The following is an 18161-nucleotide window of genomic DNA, read 5'->3' as shown; positions in this document are numbered from 1 at the left end:
TTAACACAAGATACACCAGTGGCCACTGAGTGTAGCCATGTATGGAAGTGAAACATGGACGATAACTAGTTTGGACGAGAAGAGAATAGAAGCTTTCGAAATGTGGTGCTACAGAAGAATGCTGAAGATAAGGTGGATAGATCACGTAACTAATGAGGAGGTATTGAATAGGATTGGGGAGAAGAGAAGTTTGTGTCACAACTTGACTAGAAGAAGGGATCGGTTAGTAGGACATGCTTTGAGGCATCAAGGGATCACAAATTTAGCATTGGAGGGGAGCGTGGAGGGTAAAAATCGTAGAGGGAGACCAAGAGACGAATACACTAAGCAGATTCAGAAGGATGTAGGTTGCAGTAGGTACTGGGAGATGAAAAAGCTTGCACAGGATAGAATAGCATGGAGAGCTGCATCAAACCAGTCTCAGGACTGAAGACAACAACAACAATAACACCAGTGGCCATTACAATTGCTACACCAAGTTGAAATGTAGATGATGAACGGGTATTCATTGGACAAATATATTATACTAGAACTGGCATGTGATTACATTTTCACGCAGTTTGTTTGCATATATCCTGAGAAACCAGTACCCAGAACAACCTCCTATGGCCGTAATAACGGCATTGATACGCCTGGTCATTGAGTCAGACAGAGCTAGCATGGCGTGTAAGGTACAGCTGCCCATGCAGCTTCAACACGATACCACAGTTCATTAAGAGTAGTGACTGGCAAATTGTGACATGCCGGTTGCTCGGCCACCATTAGCCAGACGTTTTCAATTGGTGAGAGATCTGGAGAATGTGCTGGCCAGGGCAGCAGTCGAACATTTTCTGTATCCAGAAAGGACCGTACAGAACCTTCAACATGCAGTCGGGCATTATCCTGCTGAAATGTAGGGTTTCGCAGAGATCGAATGAAGGGTAGAGCCATGGGTCGTAACACATCTGAAATGTAACGTCCACTGTTCGAATTGTCGTCAATGCAAAAAATTGGTGACCGAGACATGTAACCAATGGCACCCCACACCATGACGCTGGGTGATACGCCAGTATGGCGATGACGAATACACATTTCCAATGTGCGTTCACCGCGATGTCGCCAAATACGGATGCGACCATCATGATGCTGTAAAAAGAACCTAGATTCATCCCAAGAAATGACGTTTTGCCATTCGTGCACCAAGGTTCGTCGTTGAGTACACCATCACAGGCGCTCCCGCCTGTGATGCATCGTCAAGGGTCTCCGAGCTGATAGTCAGATGGCTCTGAGCACTATGGGACTTAACTACTGAGGTCATCAGTCCCCTAGAACTTCGAATTACTTGAACCTAATTAACCTAAGGACATCACACACAACCATGCCCGAGGCAGGATTCGAACCTGCGACCGTAGCGGTCAAGGGGTTCCAAACTGAAGCGCTTAGAACCGCACGGCCACACCGGCCGGCTAGCTCATAGTCAATGCTGCTCCAAACGTCGTCGAACTGATCGTGCAGATGGTTGTTGTCTTGAAAACGTCCCCATCTGTTGACTCAGGGACAGCGACGTGGCAGCACGATCCGTTACAGCTATGAGGATAAGGTGCCTGTCATCTCGACTGCAGCCGACCACGGTGGCCACGCGGTTCTAGACGCTGCAGTCCGGAACCGCGTGACTGCTACAGTCACAGGTTCGAATCCTGCCTCGGTCATGGATGTGTGTGATGTCCTTAGGTTAGTTAGGTTTAAGTAGTTCTAAGTTCTCGGGGACTGATGACCTCTGATGTTAAGTCCCATAGCGCTCAGAGCATTTTTTTTTTCATCTCGACTGCTACTGATACGAGGCCGCTGGGATCTAGCACGGCGTTCCGTATTACCCTCCTGAACCCATTGATTCAATATTCTGCTAACAGTCATTGGATCTCGACCAACGCGAGTAGCAATGTCGCGATACGATAAACCGCAATCGCGATAGGCCACTATCCGACCTTTATCAAAGTCGGAAACGTGATGGTACGCATTTCTCCTCCTTACACGCGGAATCACAACAACGTTTCAGCAGGCAGCGCCGGTCAACTGTTGTTTGTTATGTGAGAAATCAGTTGGAAACTTTCCTCATGTCAGTACTGTGTAGGTGTCGGCACCGGCTCCACTCTTGTGTGAATGCTCTGAAAAGCTAATCATTTACATATCACAGCATCTTCTTCCTGTCGGTTAAATTCCGCGTCTGTAGCACGTTATCTTCGTGGTGTAGCAAGTTTAATGACAAGAGGAATGGCCAGTAGTGTATTTCTAAATCAGGGGCGAGCACAACTGAAACAGTTATACATGACTGATTGAGAATTCATAAAGTAAACAGTTTTGTAACATAGGTGTTAAAATCATTCAATACAAAACTGAAAGAAAAGTCCAATAGTCCACTGTAGCTACATTTATTCAAGTCACTATGAGTCAACTGCTCCCTTTAATGTATACATGTTTCAATGATTTAGAAAAATGCTGTTCGTCTTAGCAACGTTGTTACATTTAATAATATCCAGGTTCAGTTTTATACATACTCAGAGCCAAAGATCGAGTGGTGACTGCAAATCCTCAGCAGAGTACTAGCGTTGCGCTTTTTTTTTTGTCGTGTTGCATCCGTTAGACCAATTTCCGTCACCGTCTCAACATGCGGACGTCAGCCACAGATAGACACGGGACGCTCGGAGCCTGTCAGGTGACACACACACATAGGCGTGTCGGGGTTTGGTAAGTTTGACTGGCAGCATAAGCTTCCTCCCTTCGGTCATTCGTGGCCACCTAAACCAGTTTAAATAATTTTCAGTAGATTTCAAAACATTAATTTTACTAGTTTTCATCACTAACTTTGTCTTATTCTTCACTCATTATAGGGCCCAGTACTTCCCTGGATAAAGTCTATGAGGGGTTTGTCTATTGCTTGACACAGGCCGACTAGAACATGTTTTAATTGTTAAAGTGATGACAGTTCGTGATTTTAAATCAGGTCAGTCCCATTTTTGGCATTAGTTCCACGTCACTTGGGGAAGGTCATCATCTATTTTTCAACTGCTTCACTGCCTTTATTCAAGGATCGGTTCTGATTATTAATTCTATTCGTTTATTTTTAGACATTACGTTCGTCACAGATGATTTTTTTATCAGCTCATGAGGGTTTTCTATCAATTGGGAAAGGCTGAGAACTTTGCCTATGCACGCCAACAGTAACTCTGGGGCGTTCTGTAACTACCCCCATCGTCATATGACATAGCATTCGTAAGTAACTTTCTTTTGGTATAAAACTACAAATCGTATTTGTTAAATGTGTATAACTACTTTCTTTATTGTTAGCGTGTGTTCCACGCCATATTTCTTAACATGAATCGTAATTTTTTCTTCCATGTTCAAGTCTAGTCAGTCAGTACCTTAATATATCTCAGATAACTTAACTTCCTCATTACCAGACTATTAAATTTTAAAAAAAAATCTCTACAGAGATAACCAGAAGATGCAACTTAATAGTTGCGAAACCTATTCTGTGGGTCTGTGTTTGTCTTGAACAAATATAGCTACACCGGAATATTGAACTATTAATTCTGTTTTATATTTAATCATTTTAACCCCTGTATTAAAAAAAAAATGTTTACTGTATGAATCGTGCATCAGTCACGTACCAGTATGTTTTACATGGTCCCAGCACACACTCTGGATTTTGGCATCTTGGATACGAGCAAACAGGAAAACGAAGAAGCAGAAGAGGACCACCGAGTTCGATTCCCGGCGGGGTCAGAGATTTTCTCTGCCTCGTGATGACTGGGTGATGTGTTAGTTAGGTTTAGGTAGTTCATAGTTCTAGGGGACCGATGACCATAGGTGTCAAGTCCCATAGTGCTCAGAGCCATTTGAACCATTTTTCACTGTTCGTCAAATCTTTCCTGTAGAAGGATTCTGCTACTTTCCCAGTTCTGCTTGATCGATAACTGAAATGTAAACACAGTGTTATATCCAATGGATGTAAACAGGTAGAGAAATAAGAATATTCCCGAAGGAGTTATATCCAATGGATATAAACAGGTAGAGCAATAAGAATATTGCCGCAGGTCTTCCTCTCTTTCGGGGAACAAAGATCAACTACCACATCAGGGTCTAATGGCGACAAATAGATAGCAGAAGAGATTTTCTGATAACAAACTCCAAGCAGGGACTCCAGTGAGGGTGAAGATACCGAGCAGGGATGCATGAAGTATTTCAGATGAAGAAGTGCAAACACACACCTCGCCTCAATGGCATACAAATTTATTCGAAGGTCTTTGCGAGTTGATGTCACTTACTGTCAGGATATAATCAAGAAGAAACTAGGAAGCAGATCAGGAGATATGTGTGTGCCTTCCAACATTCAACCGAGGAAGCGTAAATGAGCCATATTTATTTTTAATCAGACAATACTAACATACAGAATTAGTCTATCGCATAACAACTCACAAGATGGCCAATGGGTAGTAAGTGTCAACTATTTTGCAAAAACCAAAATGCTGTCCTAAAATTGGAATGTATTTCTTAGGAAACACTGCCAAGCCTATATCCAAACTTTCAACATTAAATCTCAAATATAAGGTAAACAAAACCTGTCTTAAAAAAGTTAAAGTTACAGATGGAGGAAAAGAGTACGAGTACTGAGACAGAAACTGATGCTTGGAAAAGGTTTAAAACGTGCTGATGCTGAAAAGTGGTTCAATACGTCCTGACGCCGAAAAGACTTATAACGAAATCACGGTTAGAACTTATTTCAATGTTATCTTTGCATGATTGGTAACTAATAAGAACTGAAGAACAAAAAATTCAATATAGAGCACCTAAAAATCTTAGTGATGCCAACTGCCACATGAAGCGTCAATCTTTACAAACCGAATTGACTTAGCGAATAAGCCCTGCTGATAATACTTTGCTGATCATCCATAGTGTCCTGCTCTCACGACGCTTTCATTAGTTGCGATATACTGAGGCAAATGAATAGTACACAATTCTTCCAAACCGTTTTGAGCTTTATGACATTTGGAGACTCAGCTTCTCATTCAAGTAACTCCTCAATTACCCCCACGTGGCTGAGTTTTCTGCGCCTCCCACAAAGTAAAACACCTGACGACACGGACTGCCCACACAGCAGTCAGACACACTGGTCGCTCACCTACGGACATGGAAAGATATATGTACCTATAATATTTCACGCTTTCCTGTTGAAACTGTCGACTGTAAGGTCTGCAACCGGATTACGTTGTGTAAATTCCACAATATTTCCTCGAGGTAACTTTTCCACTTCTTCAAGTGTTTGCTGGCGGCTACTGCTGCAAAGTGTCAACTGCTATTTGTTACTTGCCAGCATTAAGCAGCTGCAAACATATGAGGATGTCGAGCAGCTGCCTCGTCGAAATACTGTGGAATTTACACAGCGTAATCCGACGGCAGACTAGAAAACCGTATATTCATATTCACACCAGAGAAGTTTTGCTAAATTACGAAGAGTACAAGTGTAACATATGGACATTTATGTATTTTGCAGTAGAGCTCCTAGCCATAGCTCTGAGAGTGGGTCTGCATCATTTCCTCTGCCTCGAGTAATAGAACAATTAAGTGACACTGAAATTTCTAACAAAATCTGGAAGACTACAATCCTGTCTTGGACTCGACTGTGTTTGCTGTGAACATACGAAGCGATGAAAAAGGGAGGAACGGATGGGAGACAGTAAATGAATGAATGGTAAATATCGACTAGAGGACAGTGTAATCTAAAGAGCAACAACAAACAATTTTAACCACACTGATCAAAGTTTCAGTGATTGTAGGTTTCCTACAACACTAGTATCCCCTTCTATATTTCCGTCATTCCTATTTAAAACAGGAGGGGTGGATGAAAAGGCGCGGAGCATTTGATTGAGCGTGAGTTTGGATGCAATTTTAAAATAAATTTGTTAAGAATTGCAAGGTAGAGACAATCGAAGGAAAACAGAAAAAAACTACAATATTTTGTAAATACAGATTAACTCCAACTGTTTGATCCATCAGAATGAATACAGGAGCTGTGAGAAAAACACGTAAACTATTAACCTCTAGCATAGGAGATCAAAAGGACCCATCAATGCATCAGTCATAATCCTTCTTAGAAACTCCCTAATAACTGAAAAACACAAATGCTGTGGAAAATTAATCATTAAATAACGTTAACTAGAAATTAGCAAACGGGCCACGAAATTACTCCCTCCTCATATCAGCATTAAACTCAAAGCATGAGAAACAGGTTTAACGAAACGTTTGAAATGTAGAAATATTCTAAGTAGAAAACTAATAATTAACTCAAAGCATTAGAAAGACTGTTAGGAAAATCATCATGTCAGGCAGTCTGAAATTCAATCTTAGCCAACTGACCGTGCATTACGTCCAGCACTTTAACTTCGTCGCCTTCAAGATTCCATGACACGCAAATAATGTGAGAGAATTAAAATGATCCCGTCAAATACGTTTTCACCTTGAGAACTTCATGGTTCAAATGGCTCTGAGCACTATGGGACTTAACATCTTAGGTCATCAGTCCCCTTAGAATTTAGAACTACTTAAACCTAACTAACCTAAGAACATCACACACATCCAAGGCCGAGGCAGGATTCGAACCTGCGACCGCAGCGGTCGCGTAGTTTCAGACTGAAGCGCCTAGAACCGCTCGGCCACAACTGCCGGCAGTACTTCATGAATTAGACTTTGCAGAATAAGTATACACTAGAACAGTACCCTAAAACGTAAAACACAAAACGTATCTTCCATTATACTCCGCGGGCGAGGATGGCCGAGCGGTTCTAGGCGCTACGGTCTGGAACCGCGCGACCGCTATGGTAGCAAGTTCGAGTCCTGCCTCGGGCATGGATGTGTGTGATGTCCTTGTGTTAGTTAGGTTTAAGTAGTTCTCAGTTCTAGTGGAGGGATGACCTCAGAAGTTAAGTCCCATAGTGCTCAGAGCCATTTGAACCTTTATACTACGCGTGGTGACACAACATATCCGCACCAGTCGTGTCTCAGGGAAGTTGCGCGATTCCGACATCCCTTACTTTTCCATTATGACATGAGTCCACCACTTACAAGTCCGAAGGGCAATAGAGTGACCCACAGGGTGAACGTTACCAATTCTACCAGGTCTAATGCACGCCTTGTAGTATATCCATCATACACGGTTCTCGGAGCTGTTCCGCCAAACCTTTCAAGACTGAGAGCTTGGGCACGTGATGCCAGCGACCAGCAGTACTGGTGCACCGCACAATCCATAGTCCGTGCAAGTCCGCTGTAACACGGTAGCTGTCCATTATCGTCTCGTCTCGGCTGTAACTCCACGCTCCACCCGCTTCCGTGCCCTCTAGCGCATACCGAAATCGTCGCGCCATCCGTGGAAGATGAAAAATACGTGGCACCAGTGCTAACACGACACAGTTTTGAAAGCAAAGAACCTACAACGACGTATATGGCTGTAGGATCGCAGTACAATGAAAGGACTATAAAAACAATCATTTATACAATCATCACCTAAAATAACTATAAGAAGTTTAATTCTGACCAAAAATTACATATATACATAGTTTTGTATATCTTCTATTGTGTAATTTGATTCTCTCCACGTGATGAACCTATTTCACTAAACGAAATCTTTTCTCTTGTTTATCAGTACTGCCAATATATCTCACACCAAGTAGTGTGGTACACTTGCGAGAGAGTATGTAGACGACTTGAGAGGAATAAATTAAAATTTCAGTAACTCCATGTCTGCAGCCCGGAAGACGATGCTAGAACATATTATCCTCAGGCAACAAGGTACATTCACTGAACCATCCACACTTCTTCCACCATATCCTGCCAAAGTGGCTGATCACAATCCGACAATGGGAGTCAGTTCATTTTAAACGAAGAAATTGATGTCTACATTCGTTCCTACAAATCGTAAATGCCCGAAAGTTTTTCACGTTTTACTTTGAAATTGGGAACATTGTGCTTCAATCCAAGCGTGTCTTCATATACCTGCAGGAGTGTCATATAGTCGTATACTGGCAAGAAAGTGGTACAGTGCCTCATATCGTGTAGGGCCCCCGTGAGCACGGAGAAGTGAATCTACATGAGGAGGCATGGACTTCACTAATGTCTGAAGTAGTCCTGGTGAAAATTGGCATCATGAATCCCGCTGGGCTGCCCATAAATCCGCAAGAGAATGTCCATTCCTGGGGAGTTCGATGGCCAACAGACGTGCTTAAACTGAAAAAAGTGTTGCTATTGCCACTTATGGACGTGCGGGGTGTCACATGGTACTGCTGGAATTGCTCAATTCCGTCGGAGTGCACAATGGACATGAATGGATACAAGGTATCAGACAAGGTGCTTACGTATGTTTCATCTATGAGATTCGTATTTAGACGCATCAGGGGTCCCACATCACTCCAACTGCACACTCTCCACACCATTACACAGCCTCGACCAGCTTGAACAGTCGGCTGCTGACATGCAGGGTCCATGAATTCGTAAGATCGTCTCCATAACCGTACACGTCCATCTTCTCGATGCAATTTGAAACTAGACTCGTTCGTCTAGGCAAATCTTCCAATGCGACGACCATTCCTGTCAGTATTTGGCCACTCCGTTTACAAACTCCACAACTAGAGTTTCAGTCTTTGGTTCAAATAGCTCTAAGCACTATGGGACTTAACAGTTAAGGTCATCAGTCCCCTAAACTTAGAACTACTTAAACCTAACTAACCTAAGAGCATAACACACATCCATGCCCGACGCAGGATTCAAACGGGTGACTGTAGAGGCCACGTGGTTCCGGACTGAGGCGCCTAGAACCGCTCGTTCACCGAGGCCGACGTTTCAGCCTTTCGTCATTTTCAACCGAACCTCTGTGTAGACTTCTTTATCATCCCATTGTTGCGCTTAAAAATGGTTAAGCGCTGAAAATGGAATCATAGCTTATAAAAGTTATGGGAATTATGGTTTATAAAAAGTGCAATTGTGTTCGTCATTGCAGTCTGAATCACAGTCCTTTTCTTCTTCTTCTTCATCTTCTTGTTCGCCTCTGTCATGCTTTGTACGTTCCTTTGACAGTTGCAGTTGTACACTCCTGGAAATTGAAATAAGAACACCGTGAATTCATTGTTCCAGGAAGGGGAAACTTTATTGACACATTCCTGAGGTCAGATACATCACATGATCACACTGACAGAACCACAGGCACATAGACACAGGCAACAGAGCATGCACAATGTCGGGACTAGTACAGTGTATATCCACCTTTCGCAGCAATGCAGGCTGCTATTCTCCCATGGAGACGATCGTAGAGATGCTGGATGTAGTCCTGTGGAACGGCTTGCCATGCCATTTCCACCTGGCGCCTCAGTTGGACCAGCGTTCGTGCTGGACGTGCAGACTGCGTGAGACGACGCTTCATCCAGTCCCAAACATGCTCAATGGGGGACAGATCCGGAGATCTTGCTGGCCAGGGTAGTTGACTTACACCTTCTAGAGCACGTTGGGTGGCAAAGGATACATGCGGACGTGCATTGTCCTGTTGGGACAGCAAGTTCCCTTGTCGGTCTAGGAATGGTAGAACGATGGGTTCGATGACGGTTTGGATGTACCGTACACTATTCAGTGTCCCCTCGACGATCACCAGAGGTGTACGGCCAGTGTAGGAGATCGCTCCCCACACCATGATGCCGGGTGTTGGCCCTATGTGCCTCGGTCGTATGCAGTCCTGATTGTGGCGCTCACCTGCACGGCGCCAAACACGCATACGACCATCATTGGCACCAAGGCAGAAGCGACTCTCATCGCTGAAGACGACACGTCTCCATTCGTCCCTCCATTCACGCCTGTCGCGACACCACTGGAGGCGGGCTGCACGATGTTGGGGCGTGAGCGTAAGACGGCCTAACGGTGTGCGGGACCGTAGCCCAGCTTCATGGAGACGGTTGCGAATGGTCCTCGCCGATACCCCAGGAGCAACAGTGTCCCCAATTTGCTGGGAAATGGCGGTGCGGTCCCCTACGGCACTGCGTAGGATCCTACGGTCTTGGCGTGCATCCGTGCGTCGCTTCGGTCCGGTCCCAGGTCGACGGGCACGTGCACCTTCCGCCGACCACTGGCGACAACATCGATGTACTGTGGAGACCTCACGCCCCACGTGTTGAGCAATTGGGCGGTACGTCCACCCGGCCTCCCACATGCCCACTATACGCCCTCGCTCAAAGTCCGTCAACTGCACATACGGTTCACGTCCACGCTGTCGCGGCATGCTACCAGTGTTAAAGACTGCGATGGTGCTCCGTATGCCACGGCAAACTGGCTGACACTGACGGCGGCGGTGCACAAATGCTGCGCAGCTAGCGCCATTCGACGGCCAACACCGCGGTTCCTGGTCTGTCCGCTGTGCCGTGCGTGTGATCATTGCTTGTACAGCCCTCTCGCAGTGTCCGGAGCAAGTATGGTGAGTCTGACACACCGGTGTCAATGTGTTCTTTTTTCCATTTCCAGGATTGTATTTCGTTCATCCATCTTTATGCTAGTCTTTCAATGTATCTTTTACCTTGTGGAACAAATTGTCAAAAATGCAGTGGTAATCTTGACTCCTCTTTCGCAAACATGAGATATCCATTTGTCGCTGTTTTCTTCAACCTTTTCGTTCATATCAAATACAAAAAAAAAAAAAAAACAGAACAACACACCATAAAGGAATTATCTGGATGGGACGGGAATCGTTAAGTGGGATGTATACCTACAAGGAAACAAATGATTGCAATGTCTGCAAAATTAGATGATTTATTTAGGAGAAAGAGCTTCACAAATTAAGGAAGTCAGTAACGCGTTGCTCCACCGATGACCCTTATACAAGCAAACATTGTGCTTGGCATTCATTGATAGAGTTGTTGGATGTCCTCTTTGAGGTATCGTGCCAGATTCTATACAACTGGCGCGTTACATTGTCAGAATCCCGAGCTGGTTGGAGAGCCTTGCCCATATTGCTCCAAGCGTTCTTCATTGAGAAGAGATCCGCCGAACTTGCAGGACAAATAGGGTTTGGAACTCACTAAGTCAAGCAGTGGAAACCCTCGCTAGGTGGGGACATGCATTATCTGGCTGAAACGTAAGCCCAGCATAGCTTGCCATGAAGGGTAACAAAACAGGGCGTAGAATACCGTCGACGTACTACTGAGCTACAAGGATGCCGCGGATGAGAACCAAAGAGGTCCTACTATGAAAAAAAATGGATTCCCAGGCTTTCCAGCCGTATGGTGGGCGATAATCAGATTCGTATCCCACCGTTGTACGGGACGGATCAAATACGTCTTCGACCTGGACTCTCATTGACAGATGCAGAACTGTCTTGAGTAATGAGTACCACTTCGAACTGAGCTCCAACGACCTGCGAAGGCGTGTCTGGAGACGTATTTTCGTCCCGGGATCTTCCACGCAAGCAGTGTCTTTTGTTTTTGTATCGAAATTAAGATGATATGTATTTGACGTATTTTCTTCGCTGTCTAGACACTACTCTGTATCTCATCTTCATTGTTCAAGACTGTCCCTTGATAATCTACAAACAGCATCTTCATTACGTAATTGCGTTGGCTCATGATGTGTAGCTGATTCTGTAGTTTCATTTTCCACTGCCGTACATTTTTTTCAGTTTGCGTATTAAAGGCAGTGGGGAAAGGCTGCAACTTTGTCGAACTTCTAAGTTAATATCCACAGTTCCTTTCATATTGTACCCAATTTTTTCGATTCTTATGTGATCGCATATCTCCTAGATTACCTGTATAGTTTATTAACATGTCCCAAAATAACTGTCTATTCACTTTATCAAATTACTTTATCTGATTTGTGAAAACGGTGTGAGTTTCTGTTCCATGTGATTATCTATAATTTACGAATAAGTATACACTGCCCTGCCACATTTTTGTCATCACCCTTTAGAAGTCCGAATAACCACCTCTTGCATTGTGGGCTACTGCAAGACTTGCACGATGATAGTAAGATGCTGGGAGATACCGATGGGCATATGCAGCCATGCCGGCTGCAGTGACGTAACCAGCTGCACTAGGTTTCTCGGTTGAGGATCCATGGTACGAATAGCCCAATTGAGGGAACAAAATCTCTCGGCGGGTACACTACTGGACATTAAAATTGCTATACCACGAAGATGACGTGATACAGACGCAAAATTTAACCGACAGGAAGAAGATGCTGTGGTATGCAAATGAGTAGCTTTTCAGAGCACTCACACAAGGTTGGCACCGGTAGCGACACCTACGTGCTGACGTGAGGAAAGTTTCCAACCGATTTCTCATACACAAACAGCAGATGACGGCCTTTGCCTGATGAAAAGTTGTTGTGATGCATCGTGTAAGGAGGAGAAATGTGTACCATAATGTTTCCGACTTTGATAAAGGTTGGATTGTAGCCTATCGCGATTGCTGTTTATCGTATCGCGACATTGCTTATCGCGTTGGTCGAGATCCAATGACTGTTAGCAGAATATGGAATCGGTGGGTTCAGGAGGGTAATACGGAACGCCGTGCTGGATCCAAACGCCCTCGTATCGCTAGCAGTAGAGATGACAGGCATCTTATCCGCATGGCTGTAACGAATCGTGCAGCAACGTCTCGATCCCTGAATCAACAGATAGGGACGTTTGCAAGAAAACAACCATCTGGACAAACAGTTCGACGACGTTTGCAGCAGCGTGGACTATCAGCTCAGAGACCATGACTGCGGTTACCCTTGACGCTGCATCACAGACAGGAGCGCCTGCAATGGTGTACTGAGCGATGAACCTGGGTGAACGAATGGTAAAACATCACTTTTTCGGATGAATCCAGGTTCTGTTTACAGCATCATGATGGTCGCATCCGTGTTTGCCGACATCGCGGTGAACGCACATTGGAAGCGTGTATCCGTCATCGCCATACTCTCGTATCACCCGGCGTGATGGTATGGAGTGCCATTGGTTACACGTCTCGGTCACCTCTTGTTCGCTTTGACGGCACTTTGAACAGCGGACGTTACATTTCAGATGTGTTACGACCCGTGGCTCTACCTTTCCTACTTTTCAGCAGGATAATGCACTACCGCATCTAGCAGGTCATGTACGGGCATCTCTGGATACAGGAAATGTTCGACTGCTGTCCTGGCCAGCAGATTCTCCAGATCTCTCACCAACTGGAAACGTCTGGTCAATGGCGGCCGAGCAACAGGTTCGTCACAATACGCCAATCACTATACTTGATGAACTGTGGTATCGTGTTGAGGCTGCATGGGCAGCTGTATCTGTACACGCCTTCAAAGCTGTGTCTTATTCAATGCCCAGGCGTATCAAGGCCGTTAGGGTATCAAAGCCGTTATTACGGCCAGAGGGGGTTGTTCTGGGTACTGATTTCTCAGGATCTATGCACCCAAATTTCGTGAAAATGTTATCACATGTCAGTTCTAGTATAATATGTTTGTCTAATAAATATCCGTTTATCATTTGCATTTCTTCTTGGTGTAGCAAATTTAAAGGCCAGCAATGTATTTCATCCGGCGGGGGGGGGGGGGGGCGGTGACCAGGTGAGTACGTTAATTTCATCTAGATGCTCTATGAGCTGTGTGATACGTTGCATTTCCCTGCTGATAGATGTCATATTGCAGAGGAAACTCCAACTGCAAGCGATCCCCGACGATAGAGGCGTACTTGAATGACCTACTGTGACCTCCAGAATGATTAGAGCACCCAGGGAATGCCACTAAAACATTCCCCAGTCCATAATGGCCCCCTCCTGTTGCCTGAACCAATCCAACGGCTGTTTCAGAGCACCTGCTCCTAGACATTTCGATCCATACACGCCAACGGCCATGTGTCCAATGCAGCATAAAACATTATTCATACGAAACTGCCACCTGTCGCCACTCGTACGACGCCCTTTTTCGATACTGTCGTGCAATTTCTAGCTTCCGTCGTCAATGAACAGCAGTCATCATGGTGGAAGGTGGAATGTACAAGGTGCCTGTGCCGTGGCACATATGCTGCAACGTTCACCGAACAGGCTTTGAAGAGGCACTCTTGGTAGCCCCTTGGTTCAGCTGGGCTGTCAATCGCTCAACAGTTGCACGACAAAGTTCCTCAGCCGTTTAACGCACTCGTAAACAATGGTCCGTGGCGCACTACAGTTGCTTCGGCGTCCGATTCGGATAACACCATTTTGCAATCATCGTGTAAGTTAACCAGAACAGCTCGCAAACATTCATAAAATTATCGATTTCGGAAATGCTTCCAACTCTATTCGCATTTGGACGTCAGATAAATTGCTCCATTTACTCATTACGACAACGACTGCCCACCGAAATCCCGTACGCCTTATATACCCTCCACAGTTAGTGCTGCCACCTTCCGGCAGTGAATGGTTCTTGCACGTTGCCGTCGAATATAGGCGGCCGTCACATTACAGTGAGTGGAACGCGTATATTATGTACAGCTTCTTCGATTTCCTGAATCCATTTTGTTCCTCTGATGGAGTGCACTCCGTTATGGGCTTCAATTTTTCATATACTGTTGCAGCATAGTCTTTATCTTATAAGCGAGTTTAGTGTCAATACTAATCTATAATCACAATATGGATCTACTTAGGTTCAAAAGCTAATTCTGTGACTTAAGTACTTTTCATTTGCTTACATCACTTGAGTGACTCAGCTTCATTCACGTCCTCACTAACATTGTTCTGTCTGGCTCATATCGTCATAGTGGCTTACAGTGGCATCTAGATCGCCAGTGAGCTCACAGTAAGCTCCGCTAATGGCCTGTGCAGTCCACTAATCCGCCTGTTGCCTGCTTGGCTGTATCAGACATGATCTCCCGTGAGCTTCTACTGAACTTTCGTATCTCTGCCTATTACTTTGGATTGTAGAGTCACCTATGCCACAACGAATCCAGTGAAAGAGAGATATAAGTGTAATATTGACTCGTATCGGCCGTACTAAATGTCACAAAAGTTCAATTTCATTCACTTCCGTGAATGATACATACACACAGAAGATATCTACAGCGAGCAAATGCTACAAAGTTTTCCTTACATGAAAAACAGACACACTTCGAGAAGAATACTACTATAATAAATTTTTTTGTTTAAAATCAGGAGCCCGCTATCCCTATCACCAATCTCAGAACTGCCTTTAAGGGGAGGTTTACTATCTTTGGCCCGAAAAATGCATCTCCTTTGAGAATTTTTTCTCGCGATTTGTTATAGATATCAATGTCAAATTTGGTCAAGATGTTTATTGATATTTTCTCTACGAACTGGATTTTTTTCGACCGGAAATGTCGAAGAGCAAAGGCGGAAGTGTCGTCGGAACGAAACAAAATTTCGATGTAGACCTCAACGAGCGTATGTCACAGGTCAGCCGGCTCGTCTGAAATCAAAATTGAGTTGACGTTAGCGAAGTATGTGAAATTCTTCAGGAGGTTTACCTCGATTATGTTATTTGGACCATAGGAAACAAAACGGCGGCCATTTGAAAAAAAAAAAATGTTTTTTTTTCATTGATTTTTGACTTCGTCGGCCAAGTAAAAACATTTATCGTTGATGGATCGGAATAAAAGCAGTACAACTTCTAGGCAATTTAGTTAGCTTCGTTAGAAAAAAAAATCATGCCAATCGGTTCAGTAGATTTGAAGTTACCATGCCGCGCGATAAAAAAAAAGTCATTTCGAGAAAAAGGCCTTTGAAGTTTTGACTACATATAAATGCAATATTATGCAACGTACGTTCGCTCTGCTGTTCCGTGTCCATAAATTAGTCCTTCCTATTCCTCATAGAGGGTGTTCTGCTCGATCTGGGCCATCCTGTGCTGCTCCAGAGCCGCTCGTACGGCTGGTGACAAGCGGCTTTGGGTCGCTTGAATCGGGTGGTCGTCCGAATGCTTGGCGAACTGCGTCGAATAGAGTCCCAGGGTAACGTCCATCGTTCTCATGGTCTTCATACTTCTTGAATACCCTTCGTTGAAGCTGCTCACTGCCAGGAAAGTCGCAATCTCCACAGTCTTCGCACCAGAATGCAAATGCTTGGGGGCTAACTTCCAAACACAAGCGTTCTAACATTCATTTGAATTTCGTGTGTTTCCTCCCTAGCATGGCTACAATAACTCGTCCTCCGACAGAAAAAACTGGTGCGTGAAAAAGTCCGATTTCAGGCAGGTGCATTTTTTTTTGTTCAACGGCAACTAACAAACACTTCCGTTCGGTATCCGAAAAAAAACAGTTTCAGGGATGATTCAAAACACTATTATAGATCCAAAAATGCAAATTTAAAAAATTAATTTTTTTAGCCAAAAGATAGTAAACCTCTCCCAAATGGAACTTATTTGAACCTATACTTCTGCGTTCTCAAACGATTAGCCACATCTTACATTACTGTTGCTGGAAAAGACAGCAAACGCTTTATCTACTCAATAACTAAGCTACACTTCTAATTCTAAACTTTCTATTGACTGTCCAGCAACCATCAGTAGGCAACCCTGATTAGCGTCACACTTATTTCAGCACATTGGTACCCTTAGTGAAGGGAATGTATTACTTGCTAGTGACTAAAGCTTGATTGTATCGTTTCCCAAGTTGTTATTGATGTCATGATCATTCAGCAGAACAAGATCCGCGAATCTTCTCACAAAGTTCGTGCAACATCGAAAGACGTATGTACCTCACGAATGCAACTGTGCCGACAGGCCTTTCGAGATCACTAGATAAACAAGTTGTTTGTCGTCAGGTACGATGCTGTATACCGTCTCTCACAATGACAGCCCCAAGAATCCAACAATAATACAGAATTTCTCCCTCACTGAGAAAGATGACATCTTTAAAATATCTGTTGACACGGTCATACTGTTGTTTCCAAGATTTCACTGCTATCGCAAGGATATTTGGGGCGTCAAGAAAGCTCAGATTGAGCTAATCCTGTTGAATGATTATGATGTCAATGTCGACTTCAGATAAAATAAAATAATTCTGCGGGCACTAGTACATAATCGATTGTCTTCGCCAAGGTTTACCAATGTACTGAAATATGCCTGTTACAAATCAAGATATTTAGAGTGTCACTCAGAACAGTTTAAAATTCTCCTGAATTTTGTTTTATACTTTGCTCCTTTTGGGATATTATGTGAAGAAATTTCGTTCTTTTCATGTGCGTGGTGCATGAAAAGCTTACGTTTTAAGCATTTATTTACTGGTTATCACTATTGCAATAGTTTTGTCATAATAATGACTTCGTTACTATTTTCAATTAACAAAACACACATATGTGAAACGGTAAACTAAAAACAAGAAAGAAACTAAGGTAAAATAACAATTTGAAACATAAATCAAATATAAGTGAAATAATTAATTAGAATAATAACGAAAGTTTGGATATTGTTATGTAGTTTGTTGAAAAACACTCCCACAGCACGTTGTGTGCAGATTATTTTCCAAAACATGGCATTTGAGAAAACATTTTTATGACACGTGGGAGGTTGTAGATTCAAACCTTGTTTAATTCATGTTGTCACAGAAGTTTTCATTTCTCGAAATTAATTAATTGTGGTGGGATAGTTTGTAAAATTTCAAATTATTACAATACGTTGCCACACAGTTTTCAAGAAGTTAATTACATATCAACTTTTATAAGAGAATTTTTTAAATATATAATCGCTTCTAAGATGTTCCCTCCAAATCCAATATCACAAATTACCTTTCGATATGTTTAATCTTTTAAAACTGAAAGTGAGGACAGAAAAGAAAACAAGTGTTGCATTATTTTGCCCCCTCTACACATCTACCGAGTTTCATCAAGATCGTTCATCTTCCCTTGTTAGGTGACAGTTGCCTATGTTGTACAAGCCTCACATTTGTACCAGTGGTATACAATATTATTTTTCGAAATGATGTATTAAATTTTCTAATCTATTATTTCTGCTAAGTTATTAATCATTTATTCTGTGTTAGAGTATTATAAAGGCGGTATGGACAGTTGATCATAGATTAATTGCCTTTAGCTGTATATCTAAATGGGGATCATGGATTACATTAATGTGGACGCATATATAACGTGTTACCCATAATCAAAGGCAAAGAGGAAAAAAAACATGAAAACTAAGATGTA

This window comes from Schistocerca gregaria, chromosome 5 (genome assembly GCF_023897955.1).
Source record: "Schistocerca gregaria isolate iqSchGreg1 chromosome 5, iqSchGreg1.2, whole genome shotgun sequence".
NCBI lineage: Eukaryota > Metazoa > Arthropoda > Insecta > Orthoptera > Acrididae > Schistocerca > Schistocerca gregaria.
The sequence above is the reverse complement of the archived record's forward strand: the minus strand, read 5'-3'. Positions refer to the sequence as shown.